This window comes from Ictidomys tridecemlineatus, chromosome 1, assembly GCF_052094955.1.
Source record: "Ictidomys tridecemlineatus isolate mIctTri1 chromosome 1, mIctTri1.hap1, whole genome shotgun sequence".
Lineage (NCBI taxonomy): Eukaryota > Metazoa > Chordata > Mammalia > Rodentia > Sciuridae > Ictidomys > Ictidomys tridecemlineatus.
The window spans coordinates 114,122,314-114,143,587 of NC_135477.1; the positions used below are offsets into that span (position 1 = coordinate 114,122,314).

The 21,274-nt window shown below is 33.5% G+C and overlaps 1 protein-coding gene across 2 annotated transcripts in view; it reads right to left on the reverse strand.

The window, feature by feature from the left end:
* The window catches only part of Fbxl17 (F-box and leucine rich repeat protein 17), a 505,077-nt gene that overhangs the window by 110,411 nt on the left and 373,392 nt on the right, over positions 1–21,274 (reverse strand). The window lies entirely within an intron of this gene.

Genomic DNA, 21,274 nt, shown 5'->3' on the forward strand with positions numbered 1-21,274 from the left:
TATAATAAATTTACTAAAGGAGAACATGAAAAGAGGAAATCCAGTAAAAGGTTGGAATGCTTCTATGTTTGAATGCTGGTGCTGGTGATTTTTTAAAAAAATTTCTAAATCTTTCAAGTATTATTCTATGAAAAGATAGCATTTTTTTACAGACAGATAAAAATGGTTAATATAAAAAAAAACCTTAAAAGCCAAATGCAATTCTGAGAACACTGGAAAATTTCTGTGAGCATTCTCCAGGGATCATAAATCTCCAGATGTTATACATGATGCATGCTGACTTCTCTCCAGGCTGATGTATGGCCACTTGGAAGAATCATGACTTTATTTTAAACGTCTATCTTATCTACATTGGGTACAAGAAGTTTAAAGAACATTTTAAGTATTAAAAAAGCAGAAGAATCTAATATTCTCTATCTGCAATTTTTCTTCTCATTGCTGGATTTCCCCTAAATCAACAATTGCTGGAGTTAGTATAAGAATGTCTGAAATAGAGGGGGGAAGGACATTATTTGAATTATTATCTCTATTTGAAATTAATATAATATTCAATCAACCAAGAGTTATTGGGTAAATCTGTTAATTTTACTCAGTACTAGACACTGTACAAAATGAAAACAAAATGCTTTGCTCTTTCTCAGGTCTTATGATGCATAAACTCAGAGTAGGTTTTGAAGAAACTGACGGCTAAGACTTGAGGGCAGGAAGCCTCTGCTCATGATTTTCTACAATTGTCTAGTTTAGACTTTCACTTAGACTCTTTGGGGATGCCTGTTCCAGACAATAATAAAGAAACAATAATGTGAGATGGGGTGGGGGGAAGAACACTCTTTTTTTTTTTTTTTTTTAGATGTGCTTTCATAGTACTTTTTTTCCTCTTGCTTTTTGGGACATTTCATGTTACAACAAGCAAGTGGAGAAAAAAGGATAAGACTATAAAAGATATTGTGAAACAGACTTCAATATGAATAAATAGTCTTTAAATTGAGGTCTCAAGCTATACCAGCTAAAGATGATAGTTCTTTAGTCTCATGGGGTCAGTTATAAGTATAATGAAAGACATTTTAAATCCCATTCATTTTCACTCCCTCCCCATTTTCCAAACTCATAAATCACAGGGAAAGTTTGGGAATTGATTGGAGAAATTTCAAGGGTGTTTTACTTAAGTACCAAATTAAAACTAAAAAAAATACCTATTCCTCAGCACTATTGTAACAAAGAAGAAAATGTGGTTATATCTGAGTTATTATTCATTTCATTTAGGCATCATCATTCATTTTCTGTGTTTTCCAAATGATTAGTGCACACGCACACACAATTTAAAAATTACCCTGGGATAGTGCTAAGAACTTTACATTTTTTACTGTTAAATTTTCAACAATCTTGCAAGGGGGGTATTATCATCCCTCATTTAGAAAGAAAAAAAAACAATCCGGAGGCTTAGAGGTTAGTCTTGCTTAAGTTCAAATACAGATAATTATCAGAGGTCAAAGAAACAATGCTAATAACAGACACAAATTGCTTATTATTGCTGTGATGGCTGTTTATGGGTCTTGGACATAATCTCTGAGATTCTTTATAGCCATTACGTTATAGTTCTCCCCTGGAATGTATACACATCTAATGGAATGGCTCCAGGCAAACATGATGAAGACATTCTATGTGGACATACACATGTGCATTTCTCTGGGCAGGAGGTCCATAACTTTCATCAGATAATGATTATTAGACAAAATGCTTGTTCAAGAGAGAATCCTAGCACATAATTTGTTTTTGAATAAAACTAAATAATATTTCTTGTATGGTTTGATTCATTAAATATAGGAAGGCAATTAAAGGAGGGATTTGGAAGGGGGAGATGAAAACCAGAAAGCAGATGCAGCTGTTTAAGCAGATGTGGTCTGGAAAGCTGACTGGGGATCTATGCTCAAGAGGGGACAGTGGAAAGTCTTAAACCTCAAGCTTTAGCATTGTCAGACTCACCTGGAGGACCTATTAAAACAGATTGCTTGGTCCATCTGATTCAGTTGGGTTGTGGGAGGCCTAGAATTAGTATTTGTATAGGTCACTTTGATGATGCTGGCATCACATATAAGGGAACTACATACAATGTTTGAAACAGGCTTTGGGATCCAGTGGGGTTTAAATCCTACCCCTCTCTAATTCAGTGTTTTAATCTATAAGATGGGGATACACAGGAAAATGCATGCGAAGTGACACACATTAAGAGCTCCATAAACTTTATATACAAAATATACTCAGGTCTGTTTTGTGTGGTGGTACACATATGTAATCCCAGCTAGTTGGGAGCTGAGGCAGAAGGATCACAAGTTCAAGGCCAGCCTGAGCAACTTAGTAAGGACCTATCTCAAAAATCAAATAAAAAGATCTGGGAATGTGGCTTAGTGGTAGAGTGCTCTGGGTTCAGTCCCCAGTACTGAAACACACACACACACACACACACACACACACACACATACACACACACTTCTTTGGAATAAGTGGAGTTATGTAATACTGAAACAATTTTCATAAGATAGAATGATATATTAAATAAAAGTAAAATGGGTATAATATAGCTTTAATTCTTTCAGATAAATAAACACTTTTCAAATTATTGAGTCAAGCTAATCATATCATTACTATTTCCTTTAATTTCCAGCAATTCAATCACAGTGGGCCCATCCATGTTAAAGGAATCCATGGTAACCACACAAAGTAAACATCCACCTACCCATTAGTGCCAGCAATTATTTGGCATTTGTTATGTTAGTTAAACTGTGTAATGGTGTGTGAGAAATCAGTTTCTGCTTCCTTGACCCTTTGGAAAGCTGGTTTTCCAACCCAGCATCCTGTGCTGAGACTCCAAAGTCTGACAGCTGTGACTTCAAGCACTGAGTCTCTCACAAGCCCCTTCTCGGAAATGAGGGAGCAAACGTCATGGTCTCTGTTAAAAGAGTAAGAATCTATTATGGGGGCTTGATTATTGATAATGACCATTTCTATTTTGGGGCTAACAACTAAATAGAACTTCTATTGTTTATTTTAACAAGTATTCATCATGAACCCTGAGAGACTATTCAGAGAACATCAATTTTAGAAGCCTATGCAACAAGAGAACAAATGAAAAAAAGTTTTTTCATGTCTTTGGATTGTAAGAAACATATACAGTTTGCTTATATTTAAGATTTATAAAGAAAAGAAAAGGAGATTTAGAAACTAATCTTTAGCAAAAGAACAGCTTTAAATATAAATTCATCTTGCATGCTCTGACAAATCCTTGAATTTAGCTTCCCCCCGCCTCTTTTTGATAGTGAAGGAGGAGGACAGTCATTTATTTCAAGTAGACCAAGAGGCATCAATTGACCACAAGTTCAGTATGAAGCAACAATAAGATGTGGCTGCCAAATGAACTAAATAATCTTCAAGTGTAATATGTGAGATTTTTTAAAGGGAGAGGGGCTTAGTTAACCTTAATTCTAAAAGGATATAGTTCCACACTACACACAATTTTTATTTAAGCAGTACAATATCCTGTACTGTATTCTGGGAGTATTGGTGAATAAGTACTTGATTGTCATTAGTGAACATGGAATTTGTAGAAGATAAAATACAATCATGAGGGGAAAAGGGAGGACACCTGAGGCCCGGGCAAGGTCACAGAGACTGAATTGAGCAGGGTATTTTTGTTTGTTTGTTTCTGTAGATGAACACAATACATTTATTTTATTTAGTTATCTTTATGTGGTACTGAGGATTGAACCTAGTGATTTACAAATGCTAGGTAAGCACTCTATCATTGAGCTATAACCCCAGCACCAACAGGGGAAATGTTTAAAGGAAAGTGAGACGCTTAACTTGGCTTAAGTAGGAGCTGACTCTGAAGAGAATCAAGAGATAAGGCTATGGTGAATACAGAGCGGGGTATGAAAATAAATCCTGTGGATATAATATGTTCACAGCCAAAGGACACACTTGTCAGAATCCTGATATAAATCAATTTTGCTTTTCTGTTTCTACCCAGATGTATTGGTCATGGACATCTCCATGGGAAAGAGATGTGACTAGGGGAGTAGCCTCTGGTTGGAGCAGAACAGAAAGAGTAGAGGTTAGAAGCCACTCAGTCAGGGGAGGGAATGGTGTAGGAAGGATAATGAGGTCATTATCCATCTACTCCAATTGGCTTTGTGTTCCACTGGTTTATGCAAACACTTGTCTGTCCAGAAAAGAGTACCTTCTCTGTGGAGAATTTCAGTGGGCATCAACAGCTTCTGTCTTAAAGCGTAACAGATTATGGCACAAGGGCAAGAAACAATATACAATATTATTGCCAGCATGTGAAAAGTAGAAACCAATGAGAAAAATATGGTAAGTAAAAGTAAACATTTATTCGAGAGCCACACCTAGTTGAATATTTTCTCTCCTACTCCTTTCCTTCATTACAACTGTGAACATAATGTGTCCCTATGGATAATTATGCTCGAATTTAATTTTATTGGAGAAAAATGTACAAAGACATCTGAACTAAGGCTGACTGAAAAATGTTGTACTTGACTGCGAGTTCACCATGTAATATTTCTAGTATAATAGACAACAACAGAGAGTAGAGACCTAACTACAACGATAACTTAATGAGGAGAGTTTCACATAATATTCTTTAGGTGAAAAACAAATAAATAAACAGAAAAAGATCAACTTTACACACAAGGAAATAAAATTTATTTGAATACACAGTACTCTACTCTTAACGTCAATGAGAGTCTTATCTTTCACTGGTATATACATAATACATAAATGAATTTTCTTTCATTTTTAAACTGAGAGTTTAAAAGGATATTTGTACTTTAAGGTACACCAGGGCATACTTTACAGGATTATAGAACTGGGCCGTCAATACTGACCTTATCTGCACAAAAGACTTTTATATTAGGATGTCAAGGAAATCTACTAGGTTGATATAAAAACAAATCCTTCAACATTCAATAACACAACTGTGAAGTGAGTACTCTGCTTTATAATCCTTTCACTCAATGTTTTGATAAGTATAATACATGGCAATGAACTTGCTGTAAAAACAACACTGATATTTCAAAATGAAACTTTCTCTCCTGAGAACTAGTAAAACACAACCGTTTGCTAAAAGTGCTACATGGCTGCACTTAATTTATTCAGATTTTAGGTTAATTGATAGGACACACAGGGTTCCATGAACCATTATACTGAACATACATCCTGATTATAATGTCATGTTAAGAAATGGAATGCAATCTGTCTTCATGTCATATTTAATAGATTTCTAGTAAATAACCCACAAGTGTTCTTTCTAATAGGTGATGAATTATATTAATGTCCTGTTTTACTTTCACAATTAAGGGTCTGGCTGCATTTTCATTATAATCAAGACTCCAGATAGGGAACAAAATAAATGGATTCCATTCTTGGCCCTGATAACAGTGCTTCTTTCATGCCCTATTGCCACTCTGGGCCATGGGGAACACATCTCGGAGGCATGTATCAGAAAATATTTTGGGAAATTAGTTTTTATTAGTTATCTATTTTTATCAAGCCATTCCCTTTCTTTTTCTGTCTTTCTTGTCTCTTTTATCAGCCACTCTTTATTCATTCTTACTCTTTCATAGATTTCCCATTCTTTCATCTGGGGTGGATGAGCCTGATGATTTTTCTTTGATGTCAGTTCCTTACCCAGACATGGTGTTGCCCTGCTATGTACTCTGGAGAAAACCTGGCTGTCTTGTCTGACCTGGAAATTGTTGATACTCTTTCAAATGACAGTAAACTTACTAAAATCAGTAAACTTACTTCATAAACAAAACCAATACTAAAATGGCAAGAGGGAAGGGGAATATGTTGATGGTAAAACTGTCTTCATGAATTAAACATGAGTTTACCAGAAAATTCAGAGGATAAAACCAAAACCTTTGGAGTCCTTGCCCAAGGACCACTTGTAACTACAAGTATGTCACAACATCTAAGCCAGGGAGAAGCTGGTAGAGTCTGGAAAGGATTAGAAATTGGTGCCTTGCTGTGTTGTCTAATCATTTTACATGGAAGCATAATATTCCCCCTATACCAACATACACCAGAAATGGAACTAGAAGAGACTGGGACATGACATAGAATAATAGAAGGAGAAGAAGAGAGAGGAAGGAAGATACAATGAAAAAGAAGGTGGGGTGGGGTGCTCTGAGTTCATTTAATTTGTTTTGAAGTAAGCAAAATGAATTGAGGTCTCAAAGAGAAGAAATGGGGTAGCCAGCCTTGCCCCTCAAATCTAAGTGATTTTAGTAAGTCTTTTTATTTCTATTGCAGTCAGACTGTCTCATGAGCCAGCAAGCAGAGGCTTGGAGGTTTGTACAGGTAATGTTTTTATTCCACAGCTTTTCACTTCTAAACTGGTTCCATCCAACTAGAGAAATTACAAAGGGACAATAATTTAATTTCCAACAGTTGTCATCAAGTTTAGCCTAGACATTTAAACACTTAATTTTCAAAAAGTAACAGTTCCTTTTCCATCTCTCTAAATTTGTAAATTTTATAAATTTGTAACATAAGTTATAATTATTATTTTTACAGAATTCATATACAGCATAGTACTATTAACAGGTGAGCGCATATTGTTGGACTGAAAAAAACTTTTTGGTGGACTGACAATATGAAGAAAGGTCTAGTCCCTCATGTGCATGTTGTCTCTAAAGTGATTCTGGATGTAGTTCCATGGTATAGGAAGCCAGTCAGACATCTTTAGTTCTCAGATGCCTACAAGTTTCTGGTCCAACATATTATATAATGTATTATATCCTTCCAGTGTTCTTTCCCTCTCCTTGCTCAAATGCATGGAAAGCTTTGTTTCCTTCAACCAACACAACCTAAAACAGTTGAATCAAGTCAAATAAAAGTTAAAATTATCATCATGCCATCTAAATTCCTGCTTTGCACTGGAATTATATGACCACATGGGAAGATAATTTGTTATGCCTTTAAGATAGATAAGAGATATTTAAGTACTGAAAGATACCATAGCATAAAACTGTTATTCATTTTAGCACTTAATAAGGATATTGTGCATATGCATAGATGCATTTTTAAGCAAAAGGAAGAGTATTTTTGTTGCTGAAGTTGCATGGAGTTTTTTACAGTAAAAATTTTATTATAAACTTTTGTAGAAAATCATAATGAATTAGTATGGTATATACAATAACCTACTATGTCATCGTGCCAGAAGTTTGACCAATTCCTTTTCATGGAAGTTTGAAAATGTCAAGTTCATTTTTAAACCCATGGCTAGTTTCATCTACTTTAAACCAAAAGTGACAAAATAGGAATTGACTGGGGGGAAAATTCTGCAATCCACTGTTCTTAATATTTGATAATCCATGTGAAGCAGGTTTACCACAAACTGCTGTGACAGAACAAAGATGACAGATAAACTCCTGTGACCAAATTAATTGGAAATAGATGCCTCAGTCTTGTGATCCTATTTCAGTTTTTGAAAGAATTATATGCACCTTCAGAGCATGCCACGTCTAAGGATGATTAGTCCTTGTACTGCTGGCATTGGGCTGATATGGCATGTTGCCAAGGGTCTCAAGAGAAAGCTAAAAGTTCAATGGAGGTGGTGCAGACTGTGTAGCTATTCCAGGATTACCTCAGAGAACATTTGGGCTTTTCTGTTGAAAGCTTGTCAGAGTTTGATATCTATTCTCTTTGTGCCTGTGATGTGTGTTTTCAGTCTGCCCTAAGTGGACCTTCTTAAATTGGTCTCTTGTTTTCATCATTTCTGCTATACTGCTGAGAAATACAGTATAAAATAACTTAAGTTGATTTATCAGGCCATCTATATCTACATATCTTTTCTACCTTTAATTATGATTTATGTACATCAGAATGATCTCATACTAAACTCTGTCCCTGGAGGGAAATCAATGTTTTACATTTGGCTGAAAACAATAACACCATGCAAAAGATAAATAATCAACAATCTGTATATCTGTAACTAGCACTTCTGTAAAAAGCCAAATATTAAACAGACTCAAAAGCTATTAATAAAAATTGTTAATTCTGATGTCTTTTGTATATTAGCCTCAAATAATGCAGTGTAGAGGAGGAGTGTAGAAAAGATAAAATACAGATGAAACAAGTTTAGCTGCCTTTTGGTCACTGTGGAAGCCAGGTAATGTGCATAAGGGATTCTATCTATCTATCTATCTATCTATGAGACTATTGATAATGTTTGAAAAGTTCCATAATAAATACATAACACCTAGGAACTTTAGAAAGTTAAAATAATATCTAGTGTGTTTTAATAAATTTACTTCTCTGATCAGAAACATAATCTATTGAGTTATCATTACTGAATTTACTTTACATGGTAACCATAAAAACTTTGTGAGATAAAATATATTTGTAGCTGTAGTTTACAGATGTAGTTTTCAGTATTTAATACCAATGTATTTTTAAACTGATAAATATAATTCATGCCTTGTCAGACAAACTTGAACAAAACTAATAAAAGAAAACCTGAAATAAATAGTTCTTCAAATAGAGACTTCTGTTGGCATATGTCTTTTTTATAGTACTGGAGAATGAACCCAGAGGTGCTTAATCACTGAGCCACATCCCTAGCCCTTTTTTACACTTTATTTAGAAACAGGGTCTTATTGAGTTGCTTAGGGCCTCGATAAATTGCTAAGGCTGGCTTTGATCTTGTTGTCCTGAGCCTCAGCTTCCTGAACCTCTGGGATTACAGGAGTGTGCCACTGTGCCTGGCAACAAATTAACCCCATTTTTTAAGGTAAAGAAAAATTATAAGATTAAACCCAGGGAAAAAAATCACTTAAATCAAATATTAGAACAATATAACAGAAAGCTAACAGTAATTCAAAGATACTTAACATTTTATTGGCAACATGACTAAAACTGCAATATTTCCATTTACACTAAAGAATTCAAATCCTACTATGTCATATCCTTAGAAAGTCTTTTACATAAAAAAGGATATAAACTAAAATCAAGTAAATTATTTAAAATAGACCAAAATTGCATCACTTAACATGTTAGGTTAAAATTAAATATTCTATTAAATTATATTTTATTTGAGTTATTTCTACTGGGTAGATAATCTCATTTTTAAAAAATAAAACATATAGTACATTAATGTACATAAATTTCTAGTTAGTAGAGTGATACATTTGCAAGTATGCAGCACTATTTATAATTATAATTTTGGAAACTGTCAATGACTAAAATTTAAAAATATAAGAATCAAAGTTATGGACGAAAGTATTTAACCCAAGAAGTTCAATTTTAACCTGTAAGACAAACTTTGGGAAATGGCTGAATAACTTTTTTCTTTTAATTTTAATGTTACTAAAAATTTCAAAAGTCTATACAAATTTACTGATATCTTTAGTTAAAAGTTACAAATAGAGCTGGGGGTATGTATGGATCAGTTGGTATAGTGCCTGACTAACATGTACAAGGCCCTGGATTCAATCCCCAGCACCACAAAACAAACAAACAAACAAACAAACAAAACAAGTAAAAACAAGCCAAAATGTCACATAATTTAAATTTCTATAATTTTAGAGCAAAAACATCTATAAAGGAATGACTGAAAATTACTTAGTTCCTTTAAGAGGGATAAATAGGGAAACATAAGAGAATGAATTTAAAATATAAAATAATCCATGTACTTCAGTTATATTATCTGTACAATCATTTGATTATTAAAAGAAAAAGAGTAGCACTGAAATATTTACTAATTGATATTTAAAAACCAAAGCCACACAAATAGCACAGATTTCAACTTCTCTTATCTACAATTTCTTAAGTTTTTAACCAACATTTGTCTTTTCTTAAAAAAAAATCAGATTCATTATAGGTATGTGTGTGAATTCCCTGCCCTCAGGTGCTAAAATATGTCTTAAAATTATTTACAATAATAAATGTCGTTTACAGAATGAAACCGATTATGAATCAAGAGATTTGATTAATTCTGCCATGTTCTCCTTCCTAATATTTCATTTGTTCAGGTGAGGAAGACTCAAGTAGATCAAAACACATTTTAATAAGAGTTGCAGTGGTTGCCCAGATCCCTGTTCAAGTTGTTTGCATACTCTGTGTGCATTTTACCTATTCTTATTAGCCACTGTTTACAATAAAGATATTTAAAGCTATGAAATTTAATGCAACTTAGTACATGTTAAATTGATGCTCTGTAACCTTGGCTGGGGATAAAAACTTTTAAGTATCCTTAGGATTGAATGAGAAACTTTGATCAGGCCAAATAATGAATAAATCTATACCTATTTTAATGATAAAAGGTAATACTTTGATAGTGTTGAATTCATTATAGGGAGTATTAGGTGAACTTCAATTAATGATGACAACTGAGAATTATTTTGTAAATTAATTGGATACTCTTGCTTATATGAGTTAAGAGAATGCTATTTGGTTTATTTTTTCCTATATAGTCTTGAAAACAAGTAAAAGTCTAATGAAAATAATTTTAAATAACCAATAAAAGAAAAACAAAACTACCATGAAGTATACTTTAGTATACAGAGACAATTTTAAAGTTTCTTTTTTTTTTGGCTGTGTGGGGGGTACCAGGCATTGAGCTCAGGGGGCATTCCACCACTGAACCACATCCCAGCCCTGTTTTGTATTTTACTTAGAGGCAAGAGTCTCACTTAGTTGTTTAGTGCCTCATGGTTGCTGAGGCTGGCTTTGAACTCGCGATCCTATCCTCCTGCCTTAACCTCCCAAGTTGCTAGGATTACAGGCATGTGCCACCACATCATTATAAAATTATTTTAAAAAGTAAGGATCAAATGATAAAATATCCAAAAGTCCTCTTTGTAATATGTTCTATATGTAATATAATAAAAAATCCTGAATCCTGTGGTTAGTTTGAAACCAAGTAATTCTATATCTAGCAAGATATTCTATATCTTTCAATTCATTATCACTTTGTTCTACTTTAGAAACAGTAAATCTGGGAACTTACTGGTCAACACTTCCCTTTCAGCTTTGCTATTTTAAATTTTTTAAAATTATTTTTTCCTGAAGACATTATATAGGTGCTAATGCTTTCATAAACATAATCAGTAACTTTAGAGCACTGAAGAGTCAATATGAGTTGAATATGTAGGCGGCTACCAACCATCTCTTTTCTAAGTTGGTTAGTTTTAGTAGTATTTTTGTAAAGGTCAAAGTAAATTATTTTGTAAAAGAAACACACATTTAAATTAGACATTACTAAATATGAATAAAACATGAAGCACCCAGCTAATGGGTTCTACAGATAAGAGATTAAATGTGATAATAAATTATTTAGTTTTTTAAAATTTTTTTTATTCCATTTGCTATTATTTTTACTTATTTATTTTTATGTGGTGCTGAGGATTAAACCCAGTGCCTCACATGTACTAGGCAAGTGCTCTATCACTAAGCCACAACCCCAGCACGCTAAATTTAGTTTTTAAATTTAAAAATTTGTGAAAGTTTACTTAAATGAATTAAAAGAAAACTATTCATATAGATATGCATTATATTTGAAGTTTTTGATCCACTGATTAAAAGTAAAGGTGAAAAACAGCAGGATAATCAGGTGGATACTGCCCACGCTGAAATTTCACCCCAAGATTAATTTTTTTCTGAGAGACAGCAATGAAACTAGGCAAAGAAAAAAAAAATAGCATGCACAGAAGTCAATTCTTGCTTATAATCTGAAGAGGATGATCCCAAATGGCTATTTAACCTCCATCATATCTATATGCCCATGGAAATGTTTTGGTCAGAAGACATAAAGAAGGGGTGTTATGTGGAGTTTATATTTCCAAACAAATAATAAAGATACACTATGGCTTCATGAATTGAGAAATATGAAATTGGTTAATTTCTCTACAAAGTTTCCTTTGTTGGAACTGTTCCTGAATTTTTATTCAAAAAGGACCACCATTCTGAGCTCTAGGAGAAAGATTTAAAGTGCTTTCCTGCTCCTCTCCTAATCTCTTTTCATTTCTCTGCAAGGAGGAAAAATGTGGATCTGAAACTGGACTTCAGAATGGTAAGTGAATAACATGTTCTAAGGATAAAAGAAGTAAGAGCTTTCAAAATAAGTAAAGAGCTTTTCTTTATTGAAATCATACTCTCTTCTGGCATCCTCCTGTGGGAAGAGTAGGAAGAAAACTTGAAGCTCTGCTCAGTACCTTCCCTATTACACCTTTTCCTTCAGCTTGGGCAAACAGAGCTGGGTCTTGTAAGTTGTCCATGCTGGCATAAAACTTATAATGATACTCCTGTCTCACCTCCCAAGTAGCTGGGATTACAAGTGGGTACAAGGCACCCAGCAGAGTATAACTTTTGTTTTGATAACATTATTAATTCTAAGATTGGTGTTTGGGTGCTGAAACCTATTTGGTCCTTAACCTAAGACAAAAGGTGCATTTCATGAATTTTTTAAAAACTAGAGTTCTGTGGCTGGGGTTGTGGCTCAGTGATAGAGCCCTCACCTAGCGCATTGGAGATCCTGGGTTCGATCCTCAGCACCACATAAAAATGGAAGGAAGGAAGGAAGGAAGGAAGGAAGGAAGGAAGGAAGGAAGGAAGGAAGGAAGGAAGGAAGGAAAGAAGGAAAGAAGGAAGCAATTGTGTCCAACTACAACTAAAAAATAAATATTTTTTAAAAATTAGACTTCTGTATTGGGCCAGTTATGTTCATCATTTTTAATTTAACAATTAATTATCAAGTAAGTAATGATTAAGGGAGAAAGCTCTGGAGTTAGGTCTCTGTAAATCTGAATTCTGGCTCCATCACTTAAAAACTGCATAGCTTTCTGTGCTTTAATTTCATCCTTGATAAAATGGAAGTAAAAACAATGATTCCCTAGCAGGGTTATTGTAAGAATTGATTAAGAATTGTAAAACCCTTAAACAGTATTGGAACATAGCAAGTGCTCAAAATATTAGTTCCTATGATTAATAATGATAGAATAAACATAATGTTAGTCTTGCTTGGCAAGTAGCTAAACAACAGAGAATGCAAACCTAAACATAAAAGACAAGATTCCTGCCCCCAGAAAACCTGTCTTATGGTATCTGGTGCATGTCTTCTTAGAGTTTGCTCAGATTTTTCTCAGACAAGATTCCTGAGGTGAAGTACAATCTTAATGACAATCTAATTTTATCCTTATAACAAATATAAACTCCTAGAAATATGGCAGGACCAAGTCTGAGTCCCATTGGCTAAAATCTTCAGTTTGTATTTGAAGAGGCCCAATTTTATATATATATATTTATGTGTATGTGTGTGTGTGTTTAAATTTTTTTCAGTGGTGCTGGGGATTGAACCCATGACTTTGTAAATGAGAGGCAAGCATTCTACCAACTGAGCTAAATCCCTAGCCTAATTTTATATTTTCAAGCTTGATTTATTAACAAGGGGTTTAGAAAAGTAATAATGTTATTATGAAATTAAGACTTTCTGAAGATGAATTAAAATGTAGATGGCTATACATAAGTGTAAGTCCACAAAAAAAGATGCCAACCTTTTTTCTGGACTTATCATATTCTTTTTCAAGTCTGGAGTCTTGTTTTCTAAAAGCCTTTGGCTTATCCAGTATGACTACATAGCTAACAGACTGAAGTGCAAGTAGGTTGAACAGGTCAACAGACTTTGTACAAGTAGAAACAAAAGTATAAAAGGCTGAACTCAAGAAGCAAGAATGAGGCTCCTATACTTGGGGGCCTGAGAAATGTCGTGGAAAGAAAATGTCACACACATATAAAATATCATATATATATGATATCTACATTGTTTTGATATAAGAGGATAGTATTATTTGAATCAATGATATCTAAATCTAAATCACAATTCAATAGAGGAACAATAAATAACATCAACAAAACACTAAAGGCTCTGGGCCTTCTCCTTCCCCTCTACCTCCCACAAGAATCAGATTTAGTAAGATGCAGTGGAGCACATCTTTAATTCCAGCAACTCAGGAGGTTGAGGCAGGAAGATCTCAAGTTCAAGACCAGTCTATACAATTTAGCAAGACCCTGTCTCAAAAGAAAAAATAAAAAAGACTGGGAATGTAGTTCATTGTGATAGAGCACCCCGGGATTCAATCTACAGGACTGCAATTTGAGGGAAAAAAACACCAGTAGGGTCTGACACAGAAATGATAATCTGTATACCCTGACCCCTGGCCCCAAAATTACCTAGAGTATTTGAGGGATGTGCCAGGGTTGAATGCACTGGTTTTAATCTGATCTTTAGAAATCACACAGGCCCAACCTCTACAGAAACTTTAGTTTTACCACTCTAGTAATGAGGCCTAGTCCTGGAATTTCTTAATCTTATTTTTAATTAACAAATAATAATTTGTCTATATTTATGAAGTAAATGTTAGGTTTCGATATTTGTTAATATGTAATCATTAAATAAGAGTAATTAACTTCATCACCTCACATACTGGCACTGGTTTTTAATATAAAGGATACACAGATAATTTTAATATGCAATCAGAATTGAGTACCACCCAGCCCTAGTTCAATGAATTCCTGCTGAGACATTTTTTACAGAACTGGATGTGATGGCTGTGCTTCAAAAACCAAACACCATTTTCATGATCAATAGATGTTACTCTGCATAAACTATAGTTTGTGAAGACACAAACATAACTTGGGCTACATATACCAACTACTAAGGACACCAAATCATAAATAATATTTAAAAAAAAGGTTTATGCCAAGTTCCAGGATGAAAAATGTGCTATTCAAGCTTCCTCCTCATAGTAAGCCAAAGGGTTATGGATAATTCAAGCGTGTTCAAATTGGGAAAAGCAGTTCTCATGACATAATTGGAAGTCACTCTATTTTGATTTTCACAAGTTCATGTGAGGTACAGGAACTGAGAACAGCAAAATTGTACTGGATTTTCTGGTAAGAGGGGAGAAGCAGGGAACAAGAGGCTTCCCTAAACTGAGATAGGTTAGAAGATGCTTTATTAGTCCTTCTACAGGCACATCTGAAAAGTGTTCTTAATTTTTTCCATTTCCCAGTTAAATTTTTTTTAAGTTGTAGGTGGACACAATACCTTTATTTTATTTATTTATGTTTATGTGGTGCTGAAGATTGAACCTAGTGCCTCAAATGTCCCAGGTGATCACTCTACCACTAAGCTACAACCCCAGACACATTTCCCAGATTCTTGTAATGTTAGATCATGTCTCAGGTGAGTCACATGTATTGGGAGGGATTGAAAAGAGCAAACCAAAGAAGCGAGTAAGTAAGTAACATCAGCTGGTGTTTGCAAACAAACTGAGCTAGGGACTTAAATGTAGAGGCTCTGAGCTAATATGAGTATCACTTCAGCAAAAGAGATACAGAAAAGCATAGTTATGATGACAAATGATGCATTTAGATCACTGTGACTGTGCTTCCAGAAAGATGTAAGGAAATGGGAAGGCTTAAAGATGGATCACTAAAGGGACTGAAAGAATGGAAACCTTAAGAAGACTAGTTCCCGTAGATTTTGTATTCAGGGATGTATGGGGTAAATGAAGCAGATACTGAGGGTAACAGTACCCTCAGAAGGGAAGCCCATAAACTTGGGGCCATGATATACGGAGAGCTACTTCAGTTACCCATGTACTTTTCAATTTCACACTCAGCTTACTTGTATCTCTGATAAACAAATCCATTGTGTGTGTTATGTGTGGTGGAAGTCTGAGGGTCTCTTCATCCCTTATAATTAAAAGAACTCATGCCATGTTCCTAGATAGGATTTCTCTATTGCTTTTTACTAATTCTCCTTCTTGATTGATACTGTTTCCCTTCCACTATATTTAAAGCTGACATTGGTTTTAGAGTGTCAGGAAGGAAGATTGTGTTGACATTTGCAATTTACTATGTTCTCATTCAAGCAGAGCTATACCATTGAGAGAAGGTGGCCCTTACAATTTGTAGGCTGCCTATATTCTCTTCTCCCATTTCCCAGAGAAGACTTGCTCTTTCAGATCTAACTTTCTCTTGCTATTTTATCTCTGTCTTTGGTGTTTAGGTACAGCTTATTTTGGGAGAAAAATAATCCTGCATGGCTTATCTGCTGTTTTATTGTATCTTTTCATCAACTTGGAAAATGAGTCAACATAATTTATATTCAGGGGCACCCTATGTAAAACACACTATCATATCTGAGCACATCATTCCACTGCTCAAGGAGACTTAATCATAATATTTAATGAAATAAAAACTAATTGGATAAATCAGAATATCACAATGTTTTTTAAATGAAATGAAAGGACCGATATTATGAATTTTACCTGTTCCCATCTAAAATACTGAAATGAAAAAGATATGCACACACATCTACAAACATATACAATCATATGCACACTAAATATGTAAATTGGGCAGGCATATGACAATCTAATGTTGGGATTTTCCTTATGACAAATAAGAACCAGGTCCGAATTGACTCTCTTAACTCTAAAGTTAAATGCCTGACTAATTATTTAGTCAGACAAAGATGGAGCTAACTCTGTTTTATAGAAGTATAATATATCACCAATTACTTTACATTAACATGAAAAATATAGTGTTAGATACAGAGCAAGGCAAAAGTTTCGAAAATGGCTTATCAGAAAAGAGCATTTTGTCTCCTTGAGATGAGAATTGTAATCAGGAAATTGTTGCCCTTGGTAAAGGCATATAAACAAAGCTATGACTCTTCCAATTTAGATTATTATTTATTTAATATTTAAAAATTTTGCCATTACCAAGCACATTTTCACCTTTGTCCTTCTATAAGGTGAAAAAGGTAACCAATGCCGCTTGTGGCTTTGACACTGGAAAAATTATTTATGTCAGTTTGAAGTACGATTTGGTGAACAAATTTTTAAAACTTATTATGGACAATTTCAAATATAAACAAAAGTAGAAAAAAAGTTATATTTACTTCTGTGTATTCATCATGTAGCTTCAACATTAACCCATAACCCAAATTACTTCAGGTATACCCTGATCTACCTTAATGGGCACACTGAATGGATTATTTTAAAACAAATGCCAAGCAGCATTTATATAATTTTAATAGGGCATTTCATCAAGCCATTATTCAATGTATAAATAATTACATTTTCCATTTCATTTTCAAGGCATGACTCTTTAATATGGCCTGCTGAGGAAAAAAAATGATTCTGTTAGCCTGGCATGGGTATGATGATCAATGATAATTCTTTATCCATGTGTATTTCTGATGTAAAAATTGTAATTCTATTAAGTAGACCATCAGGAAATTAAAGATAGTGATTTATTAATCCCTACTTTCATACATGTTCTAAGCAAAGATAATAATACATGTAATTTTTTTGACATTTCTGATGCATTTGGAAACTTCAATATGAGCGTAAGCTTCCACTTTTAGACTGAGCGGACTAATCTAGGCAGATGTTTTATCATGTATATAAAAGATAATGCCTAAATAAATAAGAACATTTCTTCTATTTTCCTTAAAATATTTAATCTGATATAAATTTTCCAAAGCACTATACATTTTTACATATAATATCTTCTTTATAATGTTTATGTTGAAAAAGAAGGTATATGTAATAATTCTTCAGGAACTTTCCTGTCAAATTATGTTTCTTGGTATCATTTGTGCTATTTTAAATAATAAAGTAATGGCAACTCTTAAAATAAGATGTTGTGGAAAATAAAAATTTATATGGGATAGTGCTAGAGCCAATCTATTTTTGAATAGAGTCTATCCTACTAGACTGAACCCATCTCAGACTAACATATTTCTTAAAAATACATGTTCCACTCAGTGTCTAGTCAAGACTGTGGTACAGAAGTTATAGAATAAGAATTAGCTGGAAGATCTTTTAAAAATTATGTTGAAAACATATTAAAAGTAAAATTATCAATTATATATATTTTGAAATAAAATTTTAGAATAAAAATTACATATCAGTAATCAAGAGGGCTTGGAAAATACAGAAAACACATATAGACCATGTTTCTGTCTGTGACATTTGAGGAAATTATTTCCATTAAAGGCTAGTGACATGATATCAGGAAAATTGTTTTTAAAAAGAAGAGCCTCTATTTCAATGCCAAATAATACTAAATGTGAAAAAAAAATAAAAGAAATAATGTGTTCTCTAACTATCATACTGCTTTAAATCAGAAGAATTTGTGATAGGGCAAATCTTTACACACACACACACACACACATACACATATATATGTATGTGTATCTCTCTCTCTCTCTCTCTCTCTCTCTCTCCCCCCCCCTTGAGGCCTTTTCTTTAACAAGAAACTAAAGAACAGTTTATCTTCAAGTTGAAGATAATGCTAAAATTCTTTATTTAAAAAAAAATCTATGCTTGTTTAGCATGCATGAGGCCCTGAGTTTGATCTCCAGCATCTCCCACCTTCCCAAATCTGTAGTTCGCTAGGCACAGTGGTGCACACTTTAATCCCAGTGCCCCAGAGAGGCAGAGGCAAGAGTATCACAAATTTGACACCAGCCTCAGAAAATCAGTGAAACCCTATGCAACTTGGTATAACCCTGTTGTGAAATAAAAAGTAAAAAGGAATGGGGCTGTAACTTGGTGAGAAAAAGCTCCTGAGTTCAATCCTCAATACCAAAAATACAGAACAAACAAAAAACAAACAAAAAAATTAAAAGTCAATAAGAACATTATAATACTTAAAAGATATTTTTATAATGTTACATATGTTTAAAAATGTTTTTTAAATAGAAAAGAAGGCAAAATTAATCTATGCTGTTTAGAAGAAATGATTTGGGTTACCATCGAGGTATGGTAAGAAAAGGTCACAGGGGGGATTGTGGTATATTAGAAATGTTTCTTCTAAATGCTGGTTCCAGAGTATATTCAATTTGTAAAGAGTCATTCAGCTGTGTGTTCTTATGATAAATGTGTATTTTTATCTACGCATATTATGTCTTAATATAAGTTTTTTGAAAATCAGAAAAAGAAAATAATATTGAACATTTTAACTGTATCACTTAAGACATTCTTCTAGTTCTTAATTTATATATTAGCATAATATTTTTACATTCATAAATACATACAAAATACAGAAGTGACTCTTTAAATTTGGTGCAGTACAAGACAAATCATTTCTTATTTAAACTGATTTATTTTAAAATACATACTCCTTTGAAAGAATTAGGAATTACATTACATGTGACAGTCTCCATTAAGAGACAAGTATGGTTAAGTGAACTTTTTCCAATCATATAATTAAACTATCTGTATCAAATAAACCAATAGAACCAATAGCTAGGATATATTCTTTATCAATTGCAGTATGCCTTATTTGAGAGAAGACAAAAATTACTTTCCTTTTAAGAAAAAAATAAATCAAATGTCCCTTGAGAGTTTAATGTGTGTCTATCAATACATCCAAAAGCCGAATGAAACTTCTGAAATCTTTTATAAATTAAGATCTTTAAAATTCTCATTTTTAAAAAATGATATGAGATATATACTATAAAATTTAAGTGGTCTGGTCTCATTTAGCTTAATTTAATAATATTATTGAATAAAAATAAATATTATTAAACAAATTAAATAAATAGTATTAAATCAGTGAGCATTTAAATTAGTTCTGTGAAACTTAATAAAAGGCATAAACTGCTATTCTAAAAGAAGGTAAAAGTGTAGAATATGTAGCACAGAAAAAGGAAAAATGCAGACATGGAAAAGTGAGACATGAAGGGGTCAAAAATCAAAATCTGTGGCTCATGAAGCAAAGTGTGGTAGTTGATATTGTCAGAGAGAGCCCACTATAACAGATTTATACCTTTAGCTGCTCTTTGATGTTCAAACAAAAGAAGGTACTTTATTTTATGGTAAGCTTCTGAATAAAATTCCATATTTTTTTTTTTGAGGATCATATGAAATTTTTTTATTTTTTATTGGTTGTTCACAACATTACAAAGCTCTTGACATATCATATTTCATACATTAGATTGAAGTGGGTTATGAACTCCCAATTTTACCCCAAATGCAGATTGCAGAATCATGTCGGTTACACATCCACAATTTTACATAATGCCCAATTAGCAATTGTTGTATTCTGCTACCTTTCCTATCCCCTACTATCCCCCCTCCCCTCCCCTCCCATCTTCTCTCTCTACCCCATCTACTGTAATTCATTACTCTTCTTGTTTATTTTCCCATTCCCTTACAACCTCTTGTATGTAATTTTGTATAGCAATGAGGGTCTCCCTTCATTTCCATGCAATTTCCCTTTTCTCTCCCTTTCCCTCCCATATCTTGGACCATGTGTGACAGCTCATAAATCATGACAAATGCCAAGTTTTCTTATGTGTGCCACACCTTATTCTGACCTATGTTCATATAGTACCATTCTCTGAACTGGCAAGTTTTCCTAGCCAAATCCTTTCTTTCTTCCTCCACCAGTGTGAAATCTTCACTATCTCTGAAATCTTCCCTGATCATACTATAGTTCTCAATTATCTTTTTCCTTCTCTGAATTCCTATGACAGTAAGACATTAAATCTTAAGTGAGAAATGTTTTATGAGTTTGAACAACATTTTTCTTTTCTGATGGGAAATGTAAAGAAAGTACAAATTATAGCTACTGTATTTTCTCAATGCCTCTTCATAATTATCTAATTTACCAATGAAGAAACAGATTCATAGAAACTACATAATTTGCATGTCTTCATGATATAATTTGCATGAAAAGTAGGACTGGGTTATAAACTGGGGCTATTTGACTCCAAAGCATCAATGCCTTTATCTTCAAGCAGATGATGATTTTGGAAAACAAAGAGAATTTGTTTTTATCATGCTACTTCTGGAAAATAGGTTGCATTTCTAACTCCACTACTTATAACACAGTGTCTGAAGTAAATGTAGATATAAAGTATTAGAAGGAAGATAAGGAAAATCCATGTTTATATATCCAGTTAATGTCAAGGCCGAGACCAGAAACTGGCTTCTTGTTCCTCTGCACCATTCCTTCCTGAAAAGTCACAGCATAGAGTGTCCAGTGATAAACAACTATAACTAAACAGGTAGCATATTGTAGTGGAAAAGGTACCAGAATTTATTGTCAGAGAAAAATGGATTTTAATCTGGTTTCCACCACTTACTTTTTATTCTTAGGCAACAAGCAAATACTCTGGACATATTTCTTTATTAATATAACAATAATATAGAAGTCTATAATTGTGAAGACT